The 13,311-nt window shown below is 46.8% G+C and overlaps 1 non-coding gene across 1 annotated transcript; it reads right to left on the bottom strand.

Annotated features, from left to right (window-relative positions):
• Positions 1 to 735: 735 nt before the first annotated feature.
• Trnas-cga lies at positions 736 to 810 on the bottom strand. Its single transcript has one exon. It is a non-coding gene; the product is annotated as a tRNA-Ser (tRNA).
• Positions 811 to 13,311: the final 12,501 nt, after the last annotated feature.

Raw genomic sequence — 13,311 nt, 5'->3', positions numbered from 1 at the left:
AAGATTTCCCTCCGTTAAGAACGAGACGCTGTTTGCGTGTGACACGACGATTCGAGCGACGCGTCCTCTCGCCACTTCCGACCACACAGTGTGCGAGTGATGCGCGAAACTGAAGACAGCGACTGTGGTTTTCGGAATTTGCGGGGGGCCTGGCGTGGCGCTAACTAGCCGCCCGACGCGACCCTCGCGTTGGGCACCCCTGGAGGCGCGCGCGATGCAAATGCCGGTATTGATCTGGCCGCGGCGCCGCCGCCGCTCCCACTCCGCGCGAGGGGAGGCTGCGCGGCCGGGGTCCGCCGGTCGACTCCCTTCTGCCGCGGCGCCTCTCTCCGCTTTCACGCAGCGACCACAATAGCCACTGTGCGGGGGTTCCGCGTCGTTGCTGTACTCATTAAAAATCCTCTCCGGTGTCCCGTCCGTCCAGATGCCGCCACACAGCCGCACCTCATCAGCAGTACGCCTGAATGCTCTCACACGTCGAGCCGGCGACGAGTTGAAAGTCTCTCTACGATCAGAGCGGATCAGCGGGAGACGGGGATGTGGGAGGTGAACTGAAGTTTGCATTGAAAGATGTGCCTACGAGTACAGCAGAGCGGGAAGGCAGAGTCTAAAGATGTGTCAAGCACGGGGCAACGCAGGCGCACAAGTCTGCGAGGGTAAAATAAACGGTATGAGATTTTCACTCTGCAGCGGAGTGTGCGCTGATATGAAACTTCCTGACAGATTAAAAACTGTGTGCCAGGCCGAGACTCGAACTCGGGACCTTTGCCTTTCGCGGGCAAGTGCTCTACCAACTGAGCTACCCCAGCACGACTCATACCCCGTCCTCATAGCTTTACTTCTGCCAGTACCTCGTCTCCTACCGTCCAAACTTTTCGCAGGAGAGCTTCTGTAAAGTTTGGAAGGTAGGAGACGAGGTACTGGCAGAAGTAAAGCTGTGAGGACGGGGCGTGAGTCGTGCTTGGGTAGCTCAGTTGGTAGAGAACTTGCCCGCGAAAGGCAAAGGTCCCGAGTTCGAGTCTCGGCCTGGCACACAGTTTTAATCTGTCAGTAAGTTTCAAGATAAACGGTGTCTGCATCCGCAAGTGGTCGATCGCCACCGGCAGATACTGAAGTTCCGTGCAGCACTTTAGTTCGCTCGGGACGCCGCAGCGCCCACGATAGCCGCCGTCGGGCCTCATCTTCCGTCGGATTCAGTTAGCACTCGAATTTGAGGCTTTGCTGCGAATTGACGGTTGGACATATTTCAGTGTCAGTCATATCAAATTTAAACTCAGATCTTTCCGCGTCTGATGTGGTACAAAACGATTTTCTTCCTATTGGCTTTTCTTTCAAGAAATGACGTAATCCTTTTTAAAGTACAGGGTGACAATTATTGAACTATCGAAATAAAGTCCTCATAACTTCTGTACGGTTTGCGTTAGGACGTTCGAACTGGACAGTTGGCCGCATGGCATGTTGGGACTTAGTATGTGCAGTATGTTCCGACACTTCAGCGGGTCATGCTGAATTTTGTCTGCACCACATCATCATCAATAATGGCGTGCTTATCGACATGTCGTAAACTAAATCCAAATATCTGTAGTGACGTTTACATGTTGAATAAAGTATGTACACGCCGCAGTTTGTAACTAATTTACGTTTTTCTTTTCATATAATTCAGTAATTCTCACTACGCATTTATACCGAACGCAAGGACCTACTACATCTTCATCAATACTGTGCAAGTCACCTGTCGGTGTGTGGCAGAGGGCACGTCTGGTACCACTAACTGATCCCCTCTTCCCTGTTTCACTCGCGCATGGAGCATGGGAAGAATGACTGTCAGTAAGTCTCTGTGTTAGCTCTAGTTTTTCGAATTTAGGATAGGCTGGACACACAGCAAACGACTTGGAAAAGCGGCTGAATACAGTACAAAGTGGCTTGAAAAGACGAACATCTATAAAACTAAAACAAGGGTAATGGAATGTAGGCGAATTAAATTAGACGATTAGATTCGGAAATGAGAGGCTAAAAGTAGTATGAAGAATTTAGTTATTTGGGCGGCCGCAGACTGGTTATAGCACAAAAACGTTTCCGAAAAAATAAAAAAGGAATTTGTGAACATCTAATACAGGGTGCTCGAAAATTCGCGTTACCAACTTCTAGGATTTGTAGAGGGAGAGAGTAGATAATACTGTGAATTGGCGTCCATGTCTGGAAACGTACGGTTTCCGTGCTACAACCATGTGAACATCTTGGCAAAGCGACGGGTTTTGTAAATAAAATTCATTGGGCGTGGCCAGTACATCACTTGTTAAACAGTTACAGGCATTAACAGCCAAAGAAACTGCTGGTGTAGTCGTTGACGGGTGCTGTTCTAAGTTAAGCAGTACAATGTCTTCCAATTCGGGTGTACGGCGTCTCCTTGGAGCACCACAGCCACGCCCGCTGTCGGTGAAGGCACCCCTGCCTCGAAGCCGTTGCGTAATTGTGGCGAATAGGGTACGCAATGGGATCGGTCGTTGTGGAGAACGATCTTGATAAAGGTGAAGACCGGCTCTTCCATCACCGGAGCTTCGCCATTCGGGAAGATCACGTCGGTGTATTCTGCAAACGTGTACTTAACCATGCTTCTCTGACACGAGAATGAGGCTCTAATCAGGTCAGAGAGTTAGAATAGACGTCACATGACATCAGTCGAGCCGCCGTAACCCCCCCCCCCCCCCATGACTATCCTGTTGCTACCTAACTAGCAAACATGATTTCAAGCGGCTGCAGTACAGACACGGTACGTTCCCGGACATGGGCTCCTGTGCAAAATATTACGTAGTCATTTCCCTCTACAAGTTTCTAACAGGAATTTCCGAACGCACTATACAGGGTGTTACAAAAAGGTACGGCCAAACTTTCAGGAAACATTCCTCACACACAAAGAAAGAAAATATGTTATGTGGACATGTGTCTGGAAACGCTTACTTTCCATGTTAGACCTCACTTTATTACTTCTCTTCAATTCGAATGAAGCCTCATCCGTAAAGAGAACATTTGTACTGAAATGAGGATTGACACATTGTTGGATGAACCATTCGCATTAGTGTACCCGTGGAGGCCAATCAGCTGCTGATAGCGCCTGCACACGCTGTACGTGGTACGGAAACAACTAGTTCTCCCGTAGCACTCTCCATACAGTGACGTGGTCAACGTTACCTCGTACAGCAGCAACTTCTCTGACGCTGACATTAGGGTTATCGCCAACTGCACGAAGAATTGCCTCGTCCATTGCAGGTGTCCTCGTCGTTCTAGGTGTTCCCCAGTCGCGAGTCATAGGCTGGAATGTTCCGTGCCCTCTAAGACGCCGGTCAATTGCTTCGAACGTCTTCCTGTCGGGACACCTTCGTTCTGGAAATCTGTCTCGATACAAACGTACCGCGCCACGGCTATTGCCCCCTGCTAATCCATACATCAAATGGGCATCTGCCAACTCCGCATTTGTAAACATTGCACTGACTGCAAAACCATGTTCGAGATGAAAACTAACCTGTTGATGTTACGTACTGATGTGCTTGATGCTAATACTGTAGAGCAATGAGTCGCATGTCAACACAAGCACCGAAGTCAACATTACCTTCCTTCAGTTGGGCCAACTGGCGGTGAATCGAGGAAGTACAGTACACACTGACCAAACTAAAATGAGCTCTAACATGGAAATTAAGTGTTTCCGGACACATGTCCACATAACATCTTTTCTTTATCTGTGAGTGAGGAATGTTTGCTGAAAGTTTGGCCGTACCTTTTTGTAACACCCTGCATAAATTTAATGTTTTTTTTCTGAGAGTATCTGTCTAGAGTGCAGCCTCATATGTAAGCAGTTCAGACAAGGAAAGGACAGAGGCTTTTGAAACGTGGAGTTACAGACGAATGCTGAGGATTAGGTAAGTAGATCGACTAACTAATGAGGAAGCAGTGAATCGAGTTGAGCAGAAAAGAACTTTATGGCAGAGTTTGACAAATAGATATGAGAGCGGTTCATAGAACATATCCACAGAAATGAAGGAATTCATCAACTTGGTTATGCAGGAAAGTGAGTGTGCATGTGTGTGTGTGCGGGTGGGGCGGGGGCGGGGGGGGGGGGGAAAGGGAGAGGGGGGAAGGGGGGGGCCGTCTACGGAGGAAAGAGTAGCTGCATCAAACTAGTCTTCGGAAAGAAGGTCCAACAACCCCTGGCTAGACGTAAATTCTGGTACCCAATTTTTACTGTGAGAATATCTATTAAAATATTTATTTATTCCAAATGGCCAAAGATGGTAATCTGATGCTTTTGTAGACCATCCGCGTTAACAGCTGTACTGTCAGGGCACTTCAGAGAAAACTTGAAGAATATAACAAGGACGTTTCGCGATATTGTGTCTGTTGTAGAGAGAGGCTTCAATTTTCTAGTTGTAGAAAGGTAGAGTCATGCGATCAAAACCTTAGCTACAGACACGGATTAATGTGAGACTGATTTGAATCTGATATCTCAAAACTACTTCGGGCAGGTAGAGAACATATTTCCAAACGTAATGTCTCGGATCTCGTAGTAATTAACAGATCCTAGCTTTTCGAATCAGTTAATGTAGAGGAAGGCGTCAGTGATCAAAAGACTCGTATGTCAATACTGACGACATGTGTTACAAGGGAGTACTAAGGAAGGTAGGAAAATATTTTTTGCTGTGTAAGAACTATGAGAGAAAATTTACACAGTATCTGAGTAGTCAACATCGAATATTTAGCTGTGAGAAGGAACGTGAAGAGCAAAAATGGACGGATTTCAGAAGCATTGTGCAATAGACCTTAGACCAACATGTCTCGAGCAAGGTGTCGAGAAAGGTGAATACCAATAGAGGTACGATTACAGTTTTAGAAAGTTGCTACGAAGGCAGTGAGTGCTTCATCATACATTTAAGTAAAGTCAAACTCTACATGACAAACAAAAGCTGACCGAAGCTAAAAATGAGTGCAAGGAGAGCAATGCGAGAATCGTTCATTGAGTTGAAAGTATAATTTTACCAACCAGTCCGACTAAAAATCCTATGAAATTTTGGTCTCAAGTAAAGTCAGTAAACGGATTGAAGTCATCTGTTTGTTGCTAGGTTGGTTGGTTGGTTGTGTTGGGGGAAGAGACCAAACTGCGAGGTCATCGGTCTCATCGGATTAGGGAAGGACGGGGTAGGAAGTCGGCCGTGCCCTTGCAAAGGAACCATCCCGGCATTTGCCTGGGGCGATTTAGGGAAATCACGAAAACCTAAATCAGGATGGCCGGACGCGGGATTGAACCGTCGTCCTCCTGAATGCGAGTCCAGTGTGCTAACCACTGCGCCACCTCGCTCGGTTGTTGCTAGGTGATCATAATGGTACAGAAATGGAAGGTGGCAGAGAGAAGGCTGAAATACTGAATTCAGTATCCCGTAACTATTTCACCTCTGTAGATAGTGGTAACGATTCATCGTCTCAACCACTTCTCGAACATGGGCATGCCAAATGTTGAGATGGTGATTACAGGACAGAAAATCGACTAAAATCTGTCAATGGTGGAAAAGTATCTGGACTGGATGAGATAGCTGAGGCATTCTACAGAGATTATGCGAAATAATTGGCCTCCTGTTTCCAAAAAGACTGTCGAACTGATATATTTAATTATAGGCCTACATCACATGTTCAGTGTTTAGGCACTACTATGTTTGTGGATAGCGAAATTCTGCTCTACGAAAACCAACATAGATTCCGCATCCAGAGGGCTTGCGTAACCCAGCTCGTTCTGTTCGTCTGCGAAGTCCATTGGAGTACTGGATCAGATTTGTGATTGGCTTCAAGTCTTTCTAAGAGATAGTACTTAATATGTTTCCATTAAAGGATCGAAATCGACAGAGGTAAAGCTACATTTCGCAGTAGCGCAGGGAGTGTTTTTGGGACATTACTGTTTATAACATATAGGGTGTTTGTTTTAACACGGAACAATTAAATATCTCTCGAATGCGCATAGTACGAAAAAAAATGTTCTACAAGAAATGTTAATATTTTCAGGAAGGACACATGCCTGTGCTAAAATTGCCATCCCGTAACACCCCCTCCGCAACCCCCTCGGATGATGGGTCGTCAACTTCATATTTTCAAATGCGAACCCTTCAGTTTTACTGCAGATTTTATTGCGTAAAATCTGATCTGTAGCAAGAAAAGGGGTTACCATTTGAAAATAAAAAGTTGACCCCCATGGAGGGGGGGGGGGGGGGGGGGGGGTTGGAGGTGGTTCGGTAGTGGCCAGGTATGATAGAGAAATATATCACTTTGAAAAAAATTAACTTTTCGCCTGGTATATTTCTTTCACATATGTATTTTTCGAGATGTTAAGTTGTTCCAAGTTAGAACAATTAGCCTGTATATAAATGATCGATTGGATGATGCCGGAAGCTCCATGAGGCGTTTTGCAGACTATGATGCTTTCTGCAATAAGATTGGACGGCCAGAAGTGTAGCGAATCTCCAGAGATGTATCGAAATGCAGGAAGAGCTGCGGAGGGTCGATGATTGCTGCAGGGGCGGGCGGTCGACCCTCAGTGTCAATAAACGTAACATAAATAATGGCAGAGATCCACCACTATTCGATTACGATGTTCGTGAAAAATCACTGGAAACAGTAAACACCGCAAAATACCTGTGAGTAACCGTCCCAGGCGACCTAATGAGAAATGTCGACGTAAGGGTAATTCTAGGAAAATAGATAGCAGGCTGACATTCATTAGAAGAATCTTAAGGAAATGTAAATCATTCTTGAAAGAAGAGGCTCGCAGAACACTTGTTCGATAGATTCTTGATTACTGAGCATCAGCCTTGGATCCTTACCAAGTATGATTTTTTTTTTTAATGGCTCTGAGCACTATGGGACTTCAACTTCTGTGGTAATCAGTGGTCATCAGTCCCCTAGAGCTTAGAACTACTTAAACCTAACTAACCTAAGGACATCACACACATCCATGCCCGAGGCAGGATTCGAACCTGCGACCGTAGCGGTCGTGCGGTTCCAGACTGTAGCGCCTAGAGCGGCTCGGCCACTCCGGCCGGCACCAAGTAGGATTAGCAGAAGAGTTAGAGCAAATCGAAGAGATACAGATTTCGCCATAGGTTAGTGTAGTAAGCGCGAGAGCGTCACGTAGGTGGCAGAGGCTGCAAGAGAGGCGTTGTGTATAACAGGGAAAGATGTGTAAAATTTTGACAGTGTACGTCAGAAGTTCAGTTGGGCAGCTTATTACTTCCTCTCACATATATCTCGTGAAATAACGACGCACAGAAAAAAAGAGAAATTAGAGCTCACTGTTTATTGACCGTCGTTCATGATAATCACAATTCGCGAGTGAAACACGAAAGTAGCAAAATGATAGTGATACCTACACTACAAACCATAAGGAGGCTCGTAGAGTGTAGGTGTAGATGTGCACTGCCGAAAAAAGTGCGACACCCTCAAGAGCTATGTTCAGTGGCAGCAGGATATAATACACTGAAGAGCCAAAGAACCTGGTAAACCTGCCTATTATCGTGTAGGATCCCACGGCCACGCAGAAATGCCGTGACACGACGTGGCATGGCCTCGACTAATGTCTGTAGGAATGCTGGTGGTAAGTGACACCATCAATCCTGAAGGGCTGTCCATAAATCAGTAAGAGTACGAGCGGGTGGAGATCTCTTCTGAACAGCACCTTGCAAGGCATCCCAGATATGTTCAATAATGTTTATGTCTGGGGAGTTCGGTGGCCATTGGAAGTGTTTAAACTCAGAAAAATGTTTCTGAAGGCACTTGGACAATTTCAGCAGGACAATGTGACACCCCACACGTCCAGAATTCTGTCGCATTGTCCTGCTGGAATTGCCCAAGTCCGTCGGAATGCGTGATAGACATGAATGGATGCAGGTGATCAGACAAGATGCTTACGTACGTGTCACCTGTCAGAGCCGTATCTAGACGTATCAGGTGTCCCATATCAACCCAACTCCACACGCCCTACACCATTACAGAGACTCTAATAGCCTGAACTGTACCATGATGACACGCAGGGTCCATGGGTTCATGAGGTTATCTCCATACCCATACACGTCCATCCGCTCGATACAATTTGAAACGTTTCCAGTCATCAACAGTCCATTATCGGTGTTGATAGGCCCAGGCGAGGCGTAAAGCTTTGTGTCGTGCAGTCATCAAGGGTACTCGAGTGGGCCTTCGGCTCCGAAAGCCCATATCGATGATTTTTCGTTGAATGGTTCGCACGCTGATACTTGTTGATGGCCCAGCATTGAAATCGCCAGCAATTTGCGTCACGTTGAACGATTCTCTTTAGTCGCCATTGGTCCCATTCTGACAGGATCTTTTTCTGGCTGCAGCGATGTCAGAAATTAGATGTTTTACCGGATTCCTGGTAGAAAATCTCCACTTCATCGCTACCTCGGAGGTGCTGTGTCCCATCGCTCGTGCACCTACTGTAACACCGCGTTCAAACTCACTTAAATCTTGATAACCTGCGACTGTAGTAGAAGTAACCGGCCTACAATTGCGCCAGACCCTGGCTGTTTACATAGCTCTGTATTCGAATAAGCATGTCTATAGCAGTTTCTTTGGCGCTTCAGTGTACGTGCATACTGAGGGGTTGTAGTGTTTCTGACAGTCCTCGGCTATCAGAAGGCGCTCAGGAGGCGTGTCTGTGCACCCTCTGTGTTGACTCTGCAGGCAGTAACTGTGCTGGGTTTAGAGGTGAGCAATATTTGCACATTCATTCTAGGGTATAATCATGCTCCCTCGACGAGTACGTACTCCTCTCGAACAGTTTCATCCACTTCAACGGTGTGGCGTTGCGGGCCTGCGGGGAAACCGGACGTACGTATCGACAGACTGATGCACGTGTTGGGCACAATGTGTCGAAGGAGTGTCACTGCTCTCAACAGTGGGCTGTGGAACATTCCCACTCACGTAGCCCAGGTTCTGAACGTCCGCTTAGTGCAGACACACGTCGATATCACGCACTATGCGAGCAGCTGTGGACGACCCAACATTATCCAGGGAAGAAATCCGGGCACTTGCTGTGTCATCAGGAACGACCGCGAACCCTCTGCTTGCAGCAGGACTGAGATGACGTATGCCTCGGGCCAGAATACCACTGGCACCACAACATCGCCAAGCACGACTACGCTGGCGTCGTGGGAGAGGTGACTGGAGAGTGGAATGGGGCTCTGTGTTGTTCGGTGATGGGAGCGGGCTCTGTGTGAATGGTGTTGACCTGGTGAGCTGTCTATTGCAGACTGCATTGGCCCGCGACACACACGATTCATGGTGGAGGGGGGGGGGGGGATCATCAGTTACAACTCGAGATGACATTTGGTGTTTCTGGAGGGTAAAGTAAGCAGCGTCCGTTACATTGCACAGACTGTTATCCCCGTGCTACAGCCATTACTTCAACAGAAAGATGATGTGCTTTTTCAGCAGGACAATGCGACACACTGTGCTCTGTGTGGTGGGCAACGAAGGCCCTGGCCAGTAAGATCAGCGAATCTCTCGCGAACTAAACATGTCTGGGACATGATAAAGAGGGAACTTACTCATTCGCTGGGACCTACAACAACCATTGCCGGACTGCAAAAAAATGGCGCAAGATGCTTGGTACAGTCTATCGGAGAATGCCATTCGCCACCTTTATGATCCATTGATTATGAGAATACATACCTGCGCCGCCCCCAGAAGAGGTTAGACTCTATATTGATGCCACTGTTTGGAGAACCTTTACTGTGTCATATCTTTTTCAAAAATGGTTCAAATGACTCTGAGAACTATGGGACTTAACATCTCATGTCATCAGTCCCCTAGAATTTAGAACTACTTAAACGTAACTAACATAAGGACATCACACACATCCATTCCCGAGGCAGGATTCGAACCTGCGACCGTAGTGGTCGCGCGGTTTCAGACTGAAGCGCCTAGAACCGCTCCGCCACACTGAACGGTATATCTTTTTCATTCGGTGTGAATTTCTGTCATATACTTCTGCAATGAAGAGCTACTTATCACCTCAGTCACCAATGAAATGATCTTGTCCTTGACGGAGTTGCTCTTTTCTACTTGGCAGAGTAGAGGTAATTTACATTTCGTAAAATTAGAACGTTGACGCATATATGAGCAAATTTTAATACAGAGAAGCCTCCCATATTCAAGATTCTTTCCAAGAAGTGTAGTATTGTGTCATAATTACTGCAACAGATTGCGTGTAATAATTTTTCAGAACATTTCAGCGGCTCTGAGAAGTCAAATCACATTGCAGTTCAATCTGTCACATGTTTCATATTGTTAAATATTAGTGACGTACTTTGTTATCGTATGTACGTTGATTTACCAGAACGTTAAATCACGTCAGTATGGTACAAATCTTATTGTAACTTGTATTGCATTTCGTACTTTTAAATATACTTCCAGAGGATTTTACTGTCATGGGATAGATCTGATCAGCCTAAATGGTCACATAATCATTGGCAGTAATGCGGCCTACCAGAGTGCACATGGGCCGATGGACAGCACGACGTGGCTGCACCGAACTCGCGCCATGTTTCATTCCTGCGACGTAAGCTCGGCCAGAAGCTGGAAACAGTACTGTGTTGTCGGAACAAGACACAGCCACTGAAAAATCACGACAGGCCCAACGGGCTGCGCTGATTCTGAAGATATTGACTTCACCTCGTCCAATTGCCGACCGAGTACAATCCACCAATGACCGAACGACAACGGATGGAAGCCTACTCGGAAGATAGAAGAGCAGCTCTCGCCCACTTGGATATAGATCGTCGTCCAGGGCTGATTGAGACAGGGAACGTCGTTTAGTGAACTCTTAGAAGTGAACAGACAGTTGTAAATCGCATTTCCTACGTGCTGTGAAGTTTACCTACGATTATTTACACTTAACGATTGAGGGCCTTTTATTTGTGTTATGCACACATCAAAAAAGGTTTCGCATCACCTCGGTTCCGAGAGTTCCGGAACCTGTACAGAAAATTGGAAAAGAGATCAATATAAACATCACTGCCGCCCTTTTCATTGCTCATAAAAACCACATATTGCATATTGTACCGCCATACAGCGAGACCTTCAGAGGTGGTGGTCCAGATTGCTGTACCCACGGGTACCTCTGATGCCCAGTAGCACGTCCTCTTGAATTGATGCATTCCTGTATTCGTTGTGGCAAACTATCCACACGTTCATAAAGGCACTGTTGGTCCAAATTATACCACTCCTCAACAGCGATTCGGTGTAGATCCCTCAGAGTGGTTGGTGAGTCGCGTCGTCCACAAACAGCCCTTTTCAATCTATCCCAGGCATGTCCGATTGTGTTCATGTCTGGAGAACATGTTGGCCACTCTAGTCGAGCGACGTTGTTATCCTGCAGGAAGTCATTCACAAGATGTGCACGACGGGGACGCGAATTGTCGTTCATGAAGACGAATGCCTCGACAATATTCTGCCGATATGGCTGTATTTTCGGTCGGAGGATGCTACTCACGTATCGTACAGTCACTACGGCGCCTTCTATGACCACCAGCGCGTACGTCGGCCCCACATAAAGCCACCCCAAAACAGCAGGGAATCTCCACCTTGCTGCACTCGCTGGACAGTGTATCTAAGGCGTTCAGCCTGACCGGGTTGCCTCCAAACACGTCTCCGACGATTGTGTGGTTGAAGGCATATGCGACACTCATAGGTGGAGAGAACGTGATGCCAATTCTGAGTGGTCCATTCGGCAAGTTGTTGGGCCCCTCAGTACAGCGCTGCATGGACTCGTGGTTGCAAAGATGGACCTCGCTATGCACGTCGGGAGTGAAGTTGCACATCATGCAACCTATTGCGCACAGTTTGAGTCGTAACACAACATCCTGTGGCTGCACGAAAAGCATTATTCAACATTGTGGCGTTGCTGTCAGTGTTCCTCTGAGCCATAATCAGTAGGTAGCGGTCATCCGCTGCTTTGGGCTGCCTGAGCGAGGCATGTCATCGACAGTTCCTGTCTCTCTGTATCTCTTCCGCGTCCGAATAACATCGCTTTGGTTCACTCTGAGACGCCTGGACACTTCCATTGTTGAGAGCCCTTGGTGCCTTCCTGGCACAAAGTAAAAATGTGGTAGCGATCAGCCGCGCGGGATTATCTGAGCGGTCTGGGCGCTGCAGTCCTGGACTGTGTTGCTGGTCCCGGCGGAGGTCCGAGTCCTCCCTCAGGCATGGCTGTGTGTATTTGTCCTTAGGATAATTTAGGTTAAGTTGTGTGTAAGCTTAGGGACTGATGACCTTAGCAGTTAAGTCCCATAAGATTTCACACACATTCGAACTTTTTTTTTTTTTTTTTTTTGACGCGATCAAACTGCGGTATTGACCATCTGTGCATGGTTGAACTACAGACAACGCTATCCATGTACCTCTTTTCTGGTGGAATGAGTCGTACATCTGACCTTTCTATTTGCACAGTGAGTGTACTAATGCTTACAAACTCAGCTTACCACTTAGTGCCTGCACTGAAGCTTGCCATTCTCTTGCTAAATGGGAGTTTTACGATATCATTAACCACTTGCTCAGTTTGGGTCCAAAATGAGTTTTGCCTTAACTTGTTTGTTCCATGCCATTGTCCACATTGGAGATTATTTGCAACTGCCTTTGGTTGATATGATATAATTATTATTTTCTGAGTATCTCATACTGTATTGTCCTTTCATTATGGATCAAACTCAAATAAGGTCCCTAAAATCCAGACGCCTTACAACTTTCCTTGTTGAGTGCCCTCCCTGGCACAAAGTAACAATGTGGATGTGATCAAACAGCAGTATTGCCCGTCCAGGCATGGTTGAAGTACAGACAACATGATCTGTGTACCTCCTTTCTGGTGGAATGACTGAATGACTGGAATTGATAGGCTGTTGGACCTCCTCTGTCTAATAGGCACTGCTCATGAATTGTTGTATACATCTTTGGGTGGGTTTAGTGACATCTATGAACAGATTGTGTCTGTGGTACAGTATCCACAGTCAACGTCTATCTTCAGGAGTTCTGGAAACTGGGTTGATGCAAAACATTTTTTGATGTGTGTATTTCAAGCGCCTTGCCACAGTGGATAGCCCGGTTCCCATGAGGTCCCTGAAGTTATGCGCTGTCGGGTGTAGTCGGCACTTGGATGGGTGACCATCCAGGCCGCCATGCGCTGTTGCCATTTTTCGGCGTACACTCAGCCTCGTGATGCCAATTGAGGAGCTACTCTACCGAATAGTAGCGGCTTCGGTCAAGAAT

Source organism: Schistocerca piceifrons, chromosome 7 (genome assembly GCF_021461385.2).
Source record: "Schistocerca piceifrons isolate TAMUIC-IGC-003096 chromosome 7, iqSchPice1.1, whole genome shotgun sequence".
In the NCBI taxonomy this organism is placed as follows: Eukaryota; Metazoa; Arthropoda; class Insecta; order Orthoptera; family Acrididae; genus Schistocerca; species Schistocerca piceifrons.
This window is presented reverse-complemented; position numbering and strand designations above follow the sequence as displayed.